The sequence below is a fragment of the Drosophila tropicalis genome, unplaced genomic scaffold (genome assembly GCF_018151085.1).
Source record: "Drosophila tropicalis isolate 14030-0801.00 unplaced genomic scaffold, ASM1815108v1 contig_845, whole genome shotgun sequence".
NCBI lineage: Eukaryota > Metazoa > Arthropoda > Insecta > Diptera > Drosophilidae > Drosophila > Drosophila tropicalis.
Genome location: NW_027173338.1, coordinates 8,065,960 through 8,083,969, shown reverse-complemented (window position 1 = coordinate 8,083,969; position 18,010 = coordinate 8,065,960). Strand labels below are relative to the sequence as shown.

At 34.2% G+C, this 18,010-nt stretch overlaps 1 long non-coding RNA gene across 1 annotated transcript; it reads left to right on the top strand.

The window, feature by feature from the left end:
* The first annotated feature begins 10,310 nt into the window (after window positions 1-10,310).
* LOC137581110 (uncharacterized) lies at window positions 10,311-11,200 on the top strand. The gene is made up of 2 exons (XR_011033066.1): window positions 10,311-10,488; window positions 10,674-11,200. It is a non-coding gene; the product is annotated as an uncharacterized lncRNA (long non-coding RNA).
* Window positions 11,201-18,010: the final 6,810 nt, after the last annotated feature.

Sequence of the window (18,010 nt, the reverse complement as noted above, 5' to 3'; positions counted from 1 at the left end):
GTGTTTACTGCTGGGCTTTGAATGAGCTCAGAGGTAAATTATGTAACCCATTTGATTTCCTTTAGTGGCTTGGGAATATACTTAGCCCACGGCATGAACTATGAGAATATGTATACCCCTTTCACCTAATGGCTACAGGGTGTGCGTAAGATTTGCTTACGTGACTACAGGAACAATAATAACAACAAGAACAGCAAAACTAGCAGTTCCAGCAGTGAAGATTTACACGTCTGACCTTGAGGCGAAAATCTTGCTGCAATCTTCAATAATAAAATTAAATATAATTGCCAAGGGGGAGGCAGTCCGTAGCACCCGCAGCAGCAGCAGCAGCAGCAGCGCGAGAATAACAAATACAAAAGCAAAACTGCCAATCAAATTGTCAGTCAAGTGGAAAAGAGCAAAAACTGCAATACGAGGCAAAGAAATTTTCGCAAAACAAAACAAAGCACAACAAAAACAAAAAACTTCTCACTCACACCGAACGTTTGGAGAAGGCAGCGGAGATGATGCAGAAAACTAACACCATAGAAACACATAGAAACCGACTGCAAAAACTTGGCAAAAACAAATAGTGCAAAGACCTTGAAATGCTGTTGCTGCTGTCGGTGCCGGTGCCTCCGCCTTCTGCTCTGCTGCTGCTGCTGCTACAAAAAACAACAAAAACTAAATGCAAAATCACCCTGGAACACAGAGCACAGAATATAGCCCTACCTCGCTCCCACCATTCCCACCGCCGACAGATCTCCTCAACCGTCAACCCTCAACCGCACCAACCACCAACCCCTAGAGAACCATAGAAATCATCAGCAGTCCGCACAACACGCAAACTTAGAACCGAAACAAGCGAAACGAATCGACAGACGGACTAATGGACGGACCTACCAGCTAGCCGAGAACAAGTACAACAACAATTACATACATACATACATACATATGTACAACAACAACAATCAGATGTTCAAAATAAAGAAATAAACAAAAATATTTGCAAGTATTTCAAATTCAGTTGAACAAATGGAACGAATTCGACAATGCCCTTTCAAAGGAAATGAATCAACTGCAAGATGGAATGAAATTAATTAGGTTCAATAAATTTAATATGCATTCATTTGCATAAACAATATTTATGACATGTAAATCATAGTAAGACTTAATAAAACTGAAATAAACGAGCTAAATAACTAGGCCCTAATACATACACTAACTTGATTTCCCATCACTTATCTCAAACGATTTTCAGAGAAATTTGAATCACCACTTTGATTTTTACAATACTCTTCAGAAATTTAGATATCATCTGGGAATATTAGATCGTTCTTAAAGGACATTTGTTTCACGATTTTCATAAAATTCATTAAATATTCATAAATTGAAGCAGATCTTGTTTTTATTAATTGGATTGTAAATAAGTGAAATGCTAACTAAAATATAGGTTTATTTTGATCATTTCGATGAGGTCAAAGCTAGAGTATAATGGAAAGAATTCTGGATTAAGAAAAATAAATATCTTTTAGAAATGTCTTAAAATTGTTCAGTTGATTAGCATCTTTCTTTCCGTCGAATTGGCTTAGAAGAAGAAAAGAAAAACCATGTTAAATTTGCACAGGGGAAAAGTAGTTAACAATGGAAAATCGGTTTTCAATATATATTTTATTACCCTCCAATCTGTTGGGTTTATTGCTTCACTAAGAAGAGTATTTAGATGAACAACAATTGCCGATTGCTCTCTGTAAATGCATCCAAGTGATTTGCAAAATGAGCGGGTTGCAGATTGTGGATTCCGGACTTGGAGCTCGACGAGGATAGCCTTGTGGTTATTGGGGGGTTTGGTTGCTGTTTCTATGTGTGTACTTGGCGGGCGGCTGAACATTTCATTATCGTCTTCATTAGAAACTAACACAGCCAAGCCGCAGACATATAGATAGAATGAGAAAGACTAAGTGAGAACAAGTGCCAGAGAGACAGTGATAGAAAGAGAGAGAGGAAAGGGGAGTGAAACGATGCTCAGATAAGCTAGAGCTGCTTCTCTATTACAGCACCGTCACCAGCGTCTCCCGCGTCGTCTTATGGCGTAGTAAAGATTTATTTTCCATAGTCGCCACTCGCCAAAGTCGCCTCTAAATGCTTCGAAATGTGCGAGCATGTACAGACGACCAGTGTATGTAGGTACCTACCTATATATAATTTTGTTTCTGTGTTTTGCAATAACTTTTTTCCCTCCATACTATTGGCCAGCATCTATTGTTGTAAAGCGGAAATTTTATTTTTTGTCGCCTCTAGACGAAGATCTGTTTAGATGAATAGTTGGTGGTGGGGGCTTCAGGTGGGTAAGCAGGGCGAAACCAACTAAATCATGTGACTATATTTTTTTTAAACTTTTTTGTGGTTTTAGGCGAGCTAGAAATAAAAAAGCTCCACTCTTTTGTTATGTACCCACTAAGCATCTAATGAAAAGGTTTCTTGGAGATTTATCTTTAAATTTTCTCTATCTAAGAAGTTTTAATTGTTTAAAGTTTTTCTTAAGCCAAATGTAACTTTGTAAAGGACGAAATTCTATTATTAGAGAGTTATGCTTCTTTCAATTTTTAGAGAGCATTTCCATGATCCATCTGGTTCCCTTTGATGCTGGGTATCTCTAAGCCGTTGCCGCAACGATGTATGGAACATTTTCTAAATGGTTTTTAGGTTTTTCGCTTCGATTGAGTTATGCGAGAATTTTTGGTTATTAAGCAAAGCTCACAATAGCCGTAACAATGCAGTTTTTTTCCGTTTCGTTGATGAACTTAAGTCGCAGTTGGGTTTCAAATTGTTAGGGGAATTTTTTGTTTTCCTCTTTCTTTTGTTTCTAAATTGCATTTGCGATTTGAGGGAGCTGAAAGCTATGGAGAAGAGGGGTAAGACTGATTGTTTGATTGTGATTGTATTATTTTTAAACTGATTCTGAGAATATCAATTTTAATTAGTCAATAAATAGTTATTTTTAGCTTCTGTGTTATATTAACAAACAAATTTGCGATCTATATTTTGCTTTTAGACTTGACCAAATTTCTTTAAGGAATCGTTTTTACAACTCTTAGTTTAGTTTACCTATTGGTCCTTACTTTAAACAGTCATATTTGATGCTAAAATGTTTGAATTTATAAGCTCTTTTGTTATGCTTAAAAATTAGAATTGTGTTAACCAAAAAAATATTGAAAAATCGAATATAAATGGTCAAATGGCTTGATATTTTGTAGTGTTATAAAAATTTTAAATACAAAAGCTTGTGAAATAGTCTATTTTCTTTTCATTGGGAATATATTGGTAGATATAAATTTGTACCTAAACTTGTATTTAATATCAATATTTATCACTTGTTTTTATATTATGAAGCCCATAAAGCTCTTATTATGTACAAATGTAGTGCGATGACGGAAATGCTTTAAAACAATAAAGGGAAAAGGATATTTCTATATGAATCAGCCATTTCAAGCAACACTTATCGCAAAAGGATATGTAACATTTGTTTTTGGAAAGGAAAAAGCTGTTTTAGATGAGTTAGTTCTTAAGTACAAGAACTTAAAAAACTGTCAATGGATTACTCATATTCTTGGTTGTTTTTGGTAGTTGGTAAACTTAAATAGGATGGGACAATATATGTCATGACGCGTCCTTATGAAATTTTAAGTTGAACCAATTCAAACACTTTAAAGCAAATAGGTAATCGGGAAAAGTATAAGTAAGCGAAAAATCGTTTAAATCAACAAGTTGTCCCCAAATAATGCCTGGCCAAGATGTTTGGCTTACTTGAAGAGGACTCCTGTCTAATTATTTGAGCACCAGCCATTAGCTTTTGACGCATGACCTTACTTAAGCGATATTTAGTTACTTCTTAATCGGGTCAAAAATTCCTTTAATAATAACAAAGGTCATTCACCTCTTTAATAAAGTCCAACTATAAACTTCTATATAACATTTGATAAATCTATATATATATATATATAGATACCACAATCAAAACGCAGAAGGATGAAAAGCCTAAGAAAGGACACAATAGTTGAATTTCGAAACGAGCTTAAGAAATTGAATTAAACGTCTATGTAACATATCGACGTCGAATGGAATAGAATACGCCTTATCTAAGCCAATTCAAGCTATCAATGGACAAAAGCCTTTGGATGTCCTTACTCAATTAGTGCCAATAATTGTCTATTTGATGAGCCGAATTCAAGCAGTAATAGTTTTTGTCTGACAATTCGAAATCGATTTAAAGGTCATTTCATAATCAATTCAATGTCCTTCTCATCACTAATGATTATTAATTAAGTGCACAAATGGCTTCAATAGGATAACAAATCGTTGTCCGGAATAACAATGATGGACTAACTGAGAAATACGAGACAAAGTTGAGGCCACTTGCCACAGATTGAATGCAACAGACTGACTGTATGTATGTTGCCATGGGCAATAGTCGGGGGAACGTGGAGTTGGACAATGTTGACTCAGAGTGGAGGCAATCAATGATAAAAAGATACGAGACGAAAGAGGAAAAAAAATGAGAGAAGAAATAGAAAGAAAATATTGTAATAAATGAAAGATGAAATAATAATCGTTGCCATTAGCAACCCCTCCGGTTAGTCGGTTCAATGTCGACATTGATGGCTTTGAGATGAACTCCCCGCAATCATATCAGCAATATATAAATACATACCCACATATACATACATACATATATAGATGGTTATATAAAAGTATATGTATATATTTAGGAAGGAGATCTGGCTGGCCTTGGTTCATAAGATTGGCCAAGTTTATGCTAAAAGCAGAATACAGCAAAGAAGACCAGAGTTGACAAAAAAACATTGCTGTTGCTTATTATGAATGCATATTTCAAGCTTAATCCCAAAGTGGCAAAACGAGAATGTTGCAGGTCCAAGTCAAGGAACAACTTTTGGCAACCAAAGCGAAATGAAATGAGCAGCTATCCGATACTCGGCAAAACTCCAGCATTCACATCAACCTATAAGTATAATCATGTGTGTTTGCGTATCGCTCTGGTTTTTCGGCTTGGTTAACTGGTTTCGTCTCTTCCTCTTTTAATCGAGTTCATCACATTTTGTTCATTATTATTATTGTCGCCATGGATCTTTTTACCCATTTTCCCCTGTTCACCCCTGACCGTGGAACTGCAAGTGTTTAATTTTATGCCGCCTGCTGCCTGTTTCGACTGTTTTTGTGCATGATTAAGAAGAAGCCACTGATGCTGATGCCGATGCTGACTCTGATGCTTGATTGCCGATGCCCCTATGCCTGTGGCCTGTGGCCTGTGTTGGCCGTTGCCGAAGGTCAACAAGTGCCAAGTGCCAAGGAGGAATCCTCGCCAAAAACTGGAACTAAACACACGCCTTCGATGGAAATTTTAATAAACAGCCGAAGGTCAACCAGGAAGTCCAACCAACCTGCGGTTTTGGCCAACTATTTTACTTTCATTTTTCAAAAATCAAAAAGTCCACAGCTCAGAGAACTAGATCGCTGCAAATTATTGTAAAAGTATACTTAACATTGCAACTAAATTCTTAATTTTTTGAATGCCATCAAACATCGGTATCAATTGCTTTTCAATTTTGACTTGAAATCAAATCTAACACAGTTTCAGAATCACTTCTCCAAGCCCCAATCATTAGATTCTTATATTACTGAGTTTGATGATTTTAGATGGTTTTATCCTGGATAAAGGGATATGCATATATACATGTATATGCATGTACCTGAAAGTAGACTTAGAATTAAATCTCTAAAGTCAATTTAATAAACCAAAATGGGTCGGGCTAAGAAATTTCCCCAGTTATTTCATACTGGAGTCTTAAATCTCGATATTGCTATTCGATTAATGAACACACAATACTGTTTGGACTTCTTTCGGAAATATAACTTAAGTGATGGTACAAAATTAACTTACATCTTTGGATTGAAAAAAACAAAACTACCTTAATTTATTGTTTATAGGCTTCAGTCATTCCTGGCATTGCTTTGTCTGTACATCTGATTTAATATGTTGAAAACGAAATACATAGTTAGCCCATATGTAAGGAAGTCTTTTCTTTCTATCCTTGACAACTAAGCCTTTAAAAAGATATTTTTGGTGTGGACTCGACTCCTTTGGTAAATAGTTCTTTGGCAATTCCAATTCAAGAAGTTTTAAATGCAGCTAAATGATGTGAAAAAGTTGAAATAAAAAGCATATAAGTGACCATTTTAGTTAAACTCAAGTCTAGACTTGAAGATTAAAGTTGCCAAAGCCTTAACTGTGTCTCAATACAGAAATTGTGTCACATGCAAAAATGTGTACTAGACCTCTTTTCCACATTTTGCGTTATTTGAGTATGGGAAATTCATTTGGTTTGGTCAGTCTAACCAATTTTCCACAAGGTTGAGAAGCTTCTACGAATGAATGTATTTGCCAACTGCCGCACATGACAATTGCATGTCAAATGGGATTTTGTCTCTCTTTCTTGTCGTTTTTGAGATTTTTTTTTACATTTGCACGCGAAAAAAATTGGAAAAACTTTTTGTTATGGGGAGTTGTTGGGCGTGATCAGCTTACATATGTAGATGTATGTTTCCACTTGTATATGTAAGTATATAAAGCTTTGTCTATATATATAGTTGACATACAAATTAGTAGTTAGCTCTCAGTTTTGTTTTCTGTTTTCTGTTTTTTGTCTATGGCATTTCAAGTTCAAGAAAGACAAATGCCAACTAATTTCAATTTGTTAACAAAGCTGACTGCATGGCATAATTTGCATCTGTTAGCCATCAAAAACTCAACTCAACTCAACTCAACTCAGAGCGGTGCAATTGTAATTTCAAGTGCATACACAAATTACCAATGCAAACACAACAACAACACCAGCAACAACCAAACTCAACTAGGCATATTATTGAGTCACCATCAGGGACAGAGCGTCGCGAATGTTGAGAGTGAGAGATACAGATACAGATTGAAATCTCTGTATTGCTGCTGGTCGCGCTTAAATTACATTTCAACAAAAAAAAAGTGGAAAAAAAAATAAAAAAGCACATCAACAAATCGTGCAAATTGTATTTGCTTTAGCCTATCAGTCAGTTCAATTCAGATACAGATACAGATATGTACAAACGTGTTTAACCATGATGGACAACATGACGAGGGATGTTGAAAAATCAAATGGGGGGTAAAAAGGAAAAAAAACCATCCTCACTCACATTTTCACACTTTGCTGTTTGCATAATGAATGGCTCTGGGTTATGCTAGTACTCCATACTAACATAGATACAGATTTACAAATACATGGCTATAAATTTTGTATCTATGTGGATGTGTATGTTTGTGTAGCAGTTTGGGTTAGTGGTCAAATGGTTATTTAAACAACTTTAATGAGGCCAATCGATGGGCAAGTCGACATGTTGAGCTTTAATTAAAGTTATTTCGGTGTTTTCATGAAATTCAATCTGATAATAACCTATAAAATTTGTTTAAATCGAAATTCTATTACAAAGTCAATTATTATTAATGTATATAGAAGTTAAATTGCAAACAGATAAAAATAAATTATCATAGTTGGTATTTTAAGTATTTAAAAGTAATTAAAGAAAAGAGTTTTGGGAATTAGTATAAGATCCTTTCTGGAGTAAAGAACTCATTGTCATTTTTCTGATTACTTATGGACCATTCTTTATTTTGAAGAACTTATTATGGCTTAAGCCAAGACTATGATTCAATGTCTCTCTCTTTCTCTCTCTCAGCCATGTTTGTACTTGAGTTATGTGCATTTGGCTAAACGACGATGACATAAAGTGATAAGACCACAAAATTCCTGGCTTGCTCAAAATTGAAGAACATTAGCACACGGCTAATGTTAGATTATTATTCAGGCACAAACAAATGGTCGACACACACACACAAACACTCTTAGCCATGTTTAAATGAATTTATGCAAATGCAAACGGCAGCAGCAACAAATGATTGACATAAATTACAGAAAATGGCCGACAGCGTGCCTTGCCATGCCTTGATGATCATTTGATTTTGTCTTTTGGCCTCAGTTGGCCAGTGCGTTTTAGTTGTTGCCTTTTTATTATTATATTTTTAGTATTTTCTTGCAAATTTGTTGCATTGAAGCCATAAAATTCTAACTAGCCAACTGGAAAATTGACTAAACAGAGAGTTATAGCTGCTACCAATGTTGCCAATGTTGATGATGCCGTTGATGATGATGGTGATGGCAGCTTGTTTGCATTGCATTTGGTCTTAATTGTAATAAGATTTTGAACTTTGCCGCTGTAAACACGTTGGAAACGTGCCTAATTGATATTCTTAATTGGCAAAAGATAGAATAGACAGAAAAAGACACAAGTATAATTCACACTTCAGATGAACATTTGCATAAATGCCATTTTAGATTGCATGTCATTACAATTGAAATTGTCGATTAACCAAGTTCTAATCGATCGGCTAACAAAACGAACAAGTTAAGAAAACGAAAATGCTGCTTAAAGTTGTACTTGAAATGTTGCAGTTACCACAAGTGCTTTACCACTTAAGCCGCAAAACTCCCACGTTCCCAAAAAAAACCATCAACAAATATAGGAGGGCGACGGAAAAAAAAAGAAGGCCCTTGTGCACTGGCCCGTTAAATGGGTCATTTTGTCGTGGTTGCCGAAGAAGACAAAGCTGCGGTTGTTGGCTGCCACAGCTGTTGTTGTTGTTAGTGGTGTTGTTGCTGCTGCTACTGCTGCTGGTGGTAACGCCCCTCAAAGAAGACCAGAAAACACGTTGACAATGACAACAGTTGTAAGCAAGCAGCAGCAGTAAGACCAAACATCTATCCAGCCATCCATCCATCCAACCGTCGGCAATTTTAAATGACCAAATTCGTCTTGTGGTTTGTACTTGAAAAACCCAAAACTGGTAAACGAAATGCGAAGAGAACTCACAATTTAAACTCAAATCGACTCATTTTAACTCAATCCAGCATATGGTCCAGCAGCGATATCACCATCAACTGCCACCAACAGCAGCAGCTGTCAGCCAACTAAACGAAAATAAAATCAATTCTTTATAAATGTACATATATGTATGTATGTATGTATAGGTAAATAAAAATTCATTTACTTTTCTGATATTTCTTTTCTGCTTAAAAAATGTAGCCATAAAATTGCTTTGAGCATATCAAAACGATGGCAATAAATGAATAAAAAGAAACTGACTTATAACTGAATTAAATGATTGGTTTTGATGGCTGAATGAAAGAAAAATAAATATTTTCACTAAAGATAATTTAAAGATTTATTCCTAACTGACTTTTATGCAATAACAAAGACACAGTGAAGCATAAAAAAATAATATAAAATTTATAAAATTACTTTACTTGACATGGGTTTAAACAAGTTTATGTGATATTCTTAAGAGGATTTGAAACATTTTATGGAATGTATATAAATTGGTCTAAGTTAAAATGAAATTCAATAAAGAATTGCAATTTGACAAATTTAAATGCTAAATTTAAGCCGTATTTAAGTTTGGCCCAATTGAACTTTAACCAACTCAATGTTGATTAAAAAAGGTAAACTTTATTGGGTGGAACTGTCTTTGCCCTAACTTATATATGGACTGATGGCCATTAAAGAACGTGGATTGAAGGACTTTAAACACTAAGAAACCAACACAAATTTACACTTTGTCTATTGGTCTATTGAGTTGGTTAAAAACGTTTATCAACTACCAATCTAAGACGATCAAAATAAGAGACTTGATCATACGAAAAGATACAACATTTTATTGCCTATAGCAAGTTATGTCTGGCAAAGAACAACTTTTGGACGTAAACAGAATAAGAACTTGCCGTCACATTATCATTAGAATTTGTCTAACAAGCTGACATAAGTTTTCCACACTGTTCTCAAAGATTTACAGCCTCAATTACACATAGACCACCACCACCACCACCACCACCATTTCGGGGCATGTGTGTAGATACTGACGGCGATGGCGACGGCAACGACAAAAAGACAACTTGGAATATGAGAAACTACGCCACATCGGGCCCGGGCCACGCCATGCCACACTCCATCATCAACTCGATATCATCCATTTATGGTTGTCACAATGCCAAGAGACCAAAAAGAAGAATTCTTTGGCTGCCTGGTTTGATCTTTATTTTTTGTTTATTGTATTTATTTTGTTTTTCTTCTTTTTTTTTGCAGTTGTATGATTTAACTGCCGAAATAAACACGATCAAGGCTAACCACGACGTGGATGGCGACGACGACGACGACGACGACGACGACGACGATGATGATGATGGCAACGGCGACAACAAGCTGGAAAATATTTCTTGGCACTCATATAAATTTGTATCTTTTACGATATTCGAATTCAACAAGTGCAAAAATGTGTTCTCCCTCTCGATGCCCGTGCTGTCTTCTTTTTAATGCCTTTGATGTGGCCTGGCGTGTTCTTTAATGAAGGTGAAGCATATTTATTTATGCAAATTTTTGTTTTTGATATGAAAAGCATTACCATCAATGATGATGATGATGTTAATGCTAATGGCAAACTTGCGCTTAGTTTGTTCAGTTTGCTATTTTTTTCTCCTTTACTCGTTTTTTTTTTTATTATGTATCTATGGTTTGTGTTTTTTTTTAATTTTTAGCGGAAACTTCATGTTGGTCATGTCATGTGAAATAATTGCAAATTTACGCTTGGCAAATCGAGGCGTGATGATGAGTTCTGTTCCATGGGGCGTATACGGAATATATTCAATAGGTACATGCTTAGTATGATCTCACATGCAGTTGTTGCATGAAAATCACCAGAGAATGAGAATCAATCTCTCTGTAAAACAGAGAGAGAGAGAGAGAGAGAAAGAGAAACAAAGAGAGCGGGAAAGAGAGAGAGAGAGAGAATTCACCCTTTGTCACTTTAAGCCCCCCATTACATAACATTGTAATGAAGCGTCAATCTGCGTCGCAGGTCGAACAGATCCACAGAACGAACTGCTGCTGCTGGCATACAGTTGTGTGAATATTTCATGGTCACCCATACAACCGCAATACTACACACACACACATGCCAAAGCTCTCTCTTTGTGTGTGTGTGTATTGTAACCAAAACTGAAAAAAAACGTCAAGCAAAAACCTCGAGAACCAAACCCAAAGTAAACCAAAGGCAAACCAAAAAGCGAAATATTTTAAATGCGAGAAGCGAGAAATACAGAGCACACACTCACACAAACACACGCATTGACTCTCACACACACACACACACACACATTTAAACACTTTTCCATTGCAATGTGAAAATTGTTCATGGCAAAAAAACATAGCATAGAGCAAACAAAAAAAAAATTGAATACAAAATAAAGAGCTGGCGAAATTTTTGCTCTGTAATAATGCAATTGGCCTCTCTGTGTCTCTTTTGTTTCATCTTGTTGTGGGTGTGTGTGTGTGTGTGTGGGTCTGGCATTAACTACAACTTTTTGTTACATTTCTGTTTAGTTTAACATTTACATTTTAAGCTTTTTTTTTGTCAAAATATGTAATTTAAAACCATCAAATAAGCGCAACGAAAATTAATAACAATTCCAGCCACAGGCGACAACAATAATTTAATAAACAAAACCTATTAAACCTAAAACCAGCAGACTAAATGGAAAAATCCTTTAAAGTCAGTTAACCAGATGCAATGAAAATTTTATGAAATGCAAATTCAAATTTCTTTCTTTTCTCTAGTCAAAATATTTTATAATTCATTTCGTGTTATTGAATTAGTAAACTATTAAAAAGCATTTTGTTCAAGGATCATTATCTATAAGTATGTACATATATAATTTTCAAATATATTACCATTTGATCTTATAATTGGCTTCTAAATTCAACTGCTCTGACCATCAGATAGATATAAACAGTTTAGTAGAATCTTAAGTCTGTTCAATATATAATCATAGAAGTAAGTATGCACTTTGATTTTAAAACAATTCAAAAACGAGACCGAATTATATAATATTTTATTTATAATATTAAGACAGTTGATTAAAAACTCCCTAGAATGTAATTAAAGTATAATTTTTTTCTAACTAAGTTTATTAAAATAATTTCCTCGAAATTAAATTTCAGTTGCAATTTTTAGAGACTTTAAGTCACTTTCCAAAATCTGCAAGCTGAAGCTTCTCTTAGCTTGAAAATTAATTTAAAGTTGCAAGAAAATTAATGACAGAATCAGCAAGAAAAAGGAGTAAAAAACAAAATGTCGAAGCAATTAACTTAAACTCCAACTTGTCTTTAGCCAAGAGAGCTGAATAAAAGTTTAATGAAAGGAAATTTTACTACAAAATGTTAAATTTCTGTTGTTCTAAATTAAATTTTAAATTTCTTGTGGTCGTATGTAAATATTGAAACTTTTCAAATGGCAATTTTCGGTATAAATTAAATATAAATTCCCTGCAGGCGGTCATTGTTTAACATATGTAGTACAATGCGTTTTTTTGGTTTATCTGTGTGTGTGTGTGTGTGTGCGTAGTAGTAGTAGTTTCCCAAGCCACAGGCGCATATGGTGCGTATGAGTAATAAGAAACCTACGCTGGTTAGAATATTTTCTTGATGGTTTTTCCTGGAAATTTCGCCAAATGAATCATCTATTGGCGGACAAAAAGAAATCTGCGCAGCTTCTAATTAGACTTTAGCTCTGATTAGTCATTATAACAATTGGCGAATCGCTTACTTGTTCTAGGGCTTGGTTTGAATGTATGTACGCTTACGTATACGTAATACATAGCCAAGTTTATGCACATCGTGAGAAACATTTTCATTTTCTTTACATAACAACAGAAATGTGTAACTCACTTGCTTTTTCCATGGCTATATATTGCACATATCTGTATATATGTGTATATACATATATATTTGTACCATATACAATTTATATGTATTTTGTAAGTATTTATTCAATTTATAAGACGTCGCCTGCTCTTTGAATTTTTTATTTGATTTTTTTATTAGTGCAAAGCAAAACGATGCAAGTTATACCCGTTTTTTTCCCTCCTCTTTATATATGTATATATATATATTTTTGTTGCTGTTGAGCAATTGCAACCTTGAACTTGATATTAGATGCGATCGCAATGAGAAATCTTTGTACTTAGTATATACACATTGCTCATAACCGGTTTTGGGGTTTAATCTTTGGCAAGGGCAGCAATTGGCGACTTCAAATGGCAAATAATTTATTCTCTCTTTCTCATATAACATTTTCATTTTCATCTTCTTCTCATCAAAATTTCATTCTAACAATCTTTCTGATAGCTTATGATCTTGAAAGTTTCCTCTTACTCTTAGGGTAAGTATATGTATGTATATGTGTTTTGGGCCTGAGTCACATCAAGTCAAATATTTGCTAGTTATGTGCGTTTAGCCAAAGTAAACAATTTTACCCAGGAGCAAGTCTATTCCCTATACATATATAGTATATACATTTGTATGTGTGTGGATGGTTGTGTGAGCTAAAGTGTACACAAATATGTAAATCAATGTGGGTCGTGTGTAATAACAAGCCTCGAGAAAAGGGCAGGCAAATACGAGCTTGAAAATATGTGTGTCTTATATGTATATGTGTTTATTTTTTTGGTTTAGGTTGTTTTTTTCCTTCAGTTTTTGCCCTTCTCTGTCAAGTGGTTGGCAAGCTGGCAAGAACCCTCCTGAAATGGCCTTTAAATGAGGAGAGACCTTATGGAATATATACGTATATATATTTTGGTCCACACATTGCCATGTCAACGTAGAGTTTAAGTGAAATAATTGCACATTAAATTGCATTAAGCAGACAGCCAGGCGTTCAACAAGATTAAGTTATATTAAGGGTGAAATCGACTCAAAATATACCCTCTAGTTATACTCCTTTACTCTTGGTATCAAACAAATATGTTTCCTAGAATTCCTTTATCCTTCATCCATTCTTGAATATCAAAATATCACCAATTTCAGAATGCAAAAGTCTAAATATTTACCTTACAGTTTCTTGTCTATATGTTTTCCAACTTCTATTAAAGAATGTCTTTAACAAGATTTCTTAGTTATTGAGTATTAAATAACTATTATATGCCATTTGCTGGGATCATATAAATAAGCGATGTTTTTCCCCTACTGTCTACTATATTCTCATTTATTGATGCAAGTTTTCAAGAATTTCTTATTTATATTTCATGAGTTTTCCCGCCATATTTATGCATATTTCAGCTCATTGCATTAATTGATTCGAATATACCTTCAATGCCTTTAATAATAATATTGGTACATATGTTGTATACATTATATATGTCTGATCTATATATACATATACATATATAAGTATATATAAACCCATGAAAATGTGCGTACATATGTGTAGTAAGTGAGACGGCCTACAATAAATTTCATACAAATTACGTTTTCATTCCGTTGGCGTGCAATTTTCATTTAATTGAGGCTTATTGCGGTCTTCTGGGTGGATGTGGGTGGTTGCCTGGGTGGCTGTTGGCTGCCGGCTGCTTGGGACTGGTCACTTATCCATCTGGCTGGCCAACGTGTAACTGTGTATCAGCTTGCCTTGTGCGGTCATTGGCGCAACAGATGCGCGTCTGCCCGCATATCAAAAGAACAATACCAAAATTAATCATTGGCGACTTTGACGATGATGACGACTGCGACGTTGACATCGTGACGAACTGAAGCTGATGGGCAAGAGTAGCATATTCTTAATACTTAATGCTTAATACTTATTTATGTATGTATGTGGGACTTGTGTCTGTCAGATGGTTTTTGCTAGCCATTGTTTATTAACTTGAATGCTGCATTTGTCGTATATTTTTGTGATATATAACATTGAGAGTGTAATAATTAAAAGCAACATTGTTGACAGTGATCATCATCCCGTCATAATGACACGGGAAGGGATTCTAGAGCATTGCCATCGGGGCATCATAAAATTCCACTTCAATGTCACGACGACGACAAAAAAAAAAAAAAACGAGAAACTCTGAATATTGATGAAAAATGCATTCAGTTCAGTTCATTTCCCTTTTTTATGCTCATTTAGAATGAGAAATACTTATTGCCCTCGAACTATAGAGCAAAATATTATATATATTAAAATTTACGTAAATTAAAGAGAAAATTTCCATTGACTTAAGCTAACGCTTGTCTATTTAAAGAGAAAAATTCATCTAATCAAAATTATTTTCATTTAGTTGTATACATAGGATTATAAGAGTAAAGGAACCTTAAAACCCTTTTTGAAATTTGTTAAAGGGTACTTTAAAGTCGCTGCAATAAATATCATTTCCGTATTTTAAAGTTCTTTGTGACAAATTTTCTAGGTTGAGTGAACTGCAAAAAGGTCACGAAATGCAAAAGTAAAACAAAAGTATTTGAACTTTGATAGATGGAAATGGCTTAAGACTAGAGCAAAGACACAGAAACATGGAAATCTCCATGACAATGACCCCCTCCGACTCTTCCCCCACCACACATCTTTATCGCCTAAGCAAAGATACTTTAAATAGAGCTCTACGCGCAAGTGAATGAGCAAACATTTTCGAACAAACCTGAAAATAAATATATAAATAAATATACAAAAATATAAATACATATATGATTAGCTATATATGTATATGTATATACACTCACCCGTAGTATGAAAATCAAATAAAAACAAGTTCACTGCACGGAAATATCAAAACAAATATGAAACAGAAAAGGCAAGAGAAATAGAAACTAAAGAAACAAACAGAAAACAACGAAAGAGAGAAATAGAAAAAATATAATAATAAAAGCAAAAATAAAATAATTTGCCAACGTCATAGTATTTTTTTTTTTTTTTTTTTTTTTGTGCTGCAGTGAAAATGATTAATTTAATAATAAGAAACTGGAACAGGAAAGCGAAAGAAATGACTAAAACGAAAGCTAGAAAATTATAAACAATTTAAGTATTTGGATGAAATGTAGGTGAGATTAGCTAGTGACCTGAGGAGAAAGTACAAGTACAAGTATATATTTTTAAGTAATTTAATATAGACACCATTTTTTTTAAACTTTACTTAGATTTTCATGTGACTTTTCGTAGATATTTTGAATTACTAACTAATTTAAATGTTTAGTTATATTTCAACTACCACATAAACTTGTAAATGTGTGGCTGCTTAAGTAATAATGGAATGTCAAATAAATAAAATAAAATTCAACATCGTTGACAAGTTAACAACCGCGTATTATTTATTTATTAGTAATTTAGAAATAACGAAAATTCCATTTGTCCCTTAAACTGCTTGTCTTCTTGAAATGTTTACAAAAGCAAAGAACATTCCTAATGCATTTTTTAAGAAATGCTTTAAATTTAAGTATTTGAAATTCCTTAAAGTTTAATACGTCAGCAGGCTTCCGATTTTGTCAGAGGGAAGGCGGATTATGGAAGGGCGGCCAATTTCTAGGACATAAATTTCCTCCCAACATTTCTTTAGGGGGCCCAAGGCGGCATAGACGTCACTGTCTGTCACAGTCACTCATAAACTGTAAAACAAGTAAAATATTTCACAAAAAGATATAAAAATTTAATTTGAAATGAAAATCATCAACGCAACTTAGCAAATTATCTCAAGAGAACTTCAAACTTAAAGCCACAATTGACTTCCGGAATAAATTTTTTCGTCTAAAATGTTTTCCCTTGATTTGCTTGGTACTTGAAATTAAAACGAAATGTTTTTAATGCAAATATGTATACATAAGTATATAATTTTATTTAAATGAATTTGTTTTTGTTTCTTGGCCGTAAATGTTATTCATTCTTTAATTTTTGTTTTCTCGTTTTTTTTTCTTTTTTTTTGGGTTGTTTTAGTCAAATAAAATAAAATTGCATTTTTTATGATTGTATGTATTAAATGCATATATGTACATTTAAGCATGTGTGTGTGGGTCGTTGAGGAGGGGCATTCATTATATACTATACCAGTTCCAGTTGTTCTTCTTAGCTTCATCAATGCTGTTGCTGTTGTTGTTGTTGTTGTTGTTGTTGCAGTGCTTTATCAAAGCCATTCTTTAAATTTTCGACAGTCTTTATTAACACGAAAGGCAACGAGACAAAAAAAAAAAAAAATTCGGTTGAAAATCGCTTTGCGGGGTTCAGTTACAGGTAACCGCTGACTTTTGCCTCATTTGCGTCATCTTTCCCCCTCACAGTCTCTCTTTCTCTGTAGCCTTTTACCATCCCGTTTGCAATTTATTGAAACGAAGTTGACCTTGAATTTGGTTAAAAGTCTTTTAACTTTATTTCGCTTTTGCTGATGCGACTGCTGCCTTTTGCTTTTTTCCATTTTTTTCGCTTTTTCTTTTTCGTTGCTGCTTTAATGCCAACGTCTGCTGATGATTCTTGTTGTTACTGCTGATTACTTTAACGATGATGTCCATAAAATGTATCTCAAACTTGTACTTTGTATATATGTACACATGTGTGTGCTTATGAGATTTTTGGCAACTCTGTGGGGGCTGCTCAGGTTTGGCAAATGACCAAAATAAAAAAAATCCAAAAAAAAAAAACGCATAAAGTTAATTTTAATTATTTTACACCTTGCAACAATTTCGAACGTCTCTTTGGAGCGGAGGACTTCAAATGGACCTAGGGGAATGGCAATTGCATTGCATACTTTATATAAAGTCAATTGAAATGGAGTTCATAAAACAGATGATAATCCTTTGAGTTAAATTTCTACTGAATCCACAACAAAGGACTAAGGTATCAAGGACCAAAATCAGCTTTAAAAGCGAACCTAAACAATGATATGACTCATTAAGGAGCGCACTGAACAAAACTGCAAGCAACATTTCAAAGGATATTAGATTCATTTGAAGAGATTTTAAGAAAATGTTTTTGAGTTGACCTCATGTCTTGAGTTGTTTATGTACAAAATCTAAAACAAATTTATAAGTATATTAGTCATGTATGTACATATTCTATGGCTTAATTTGG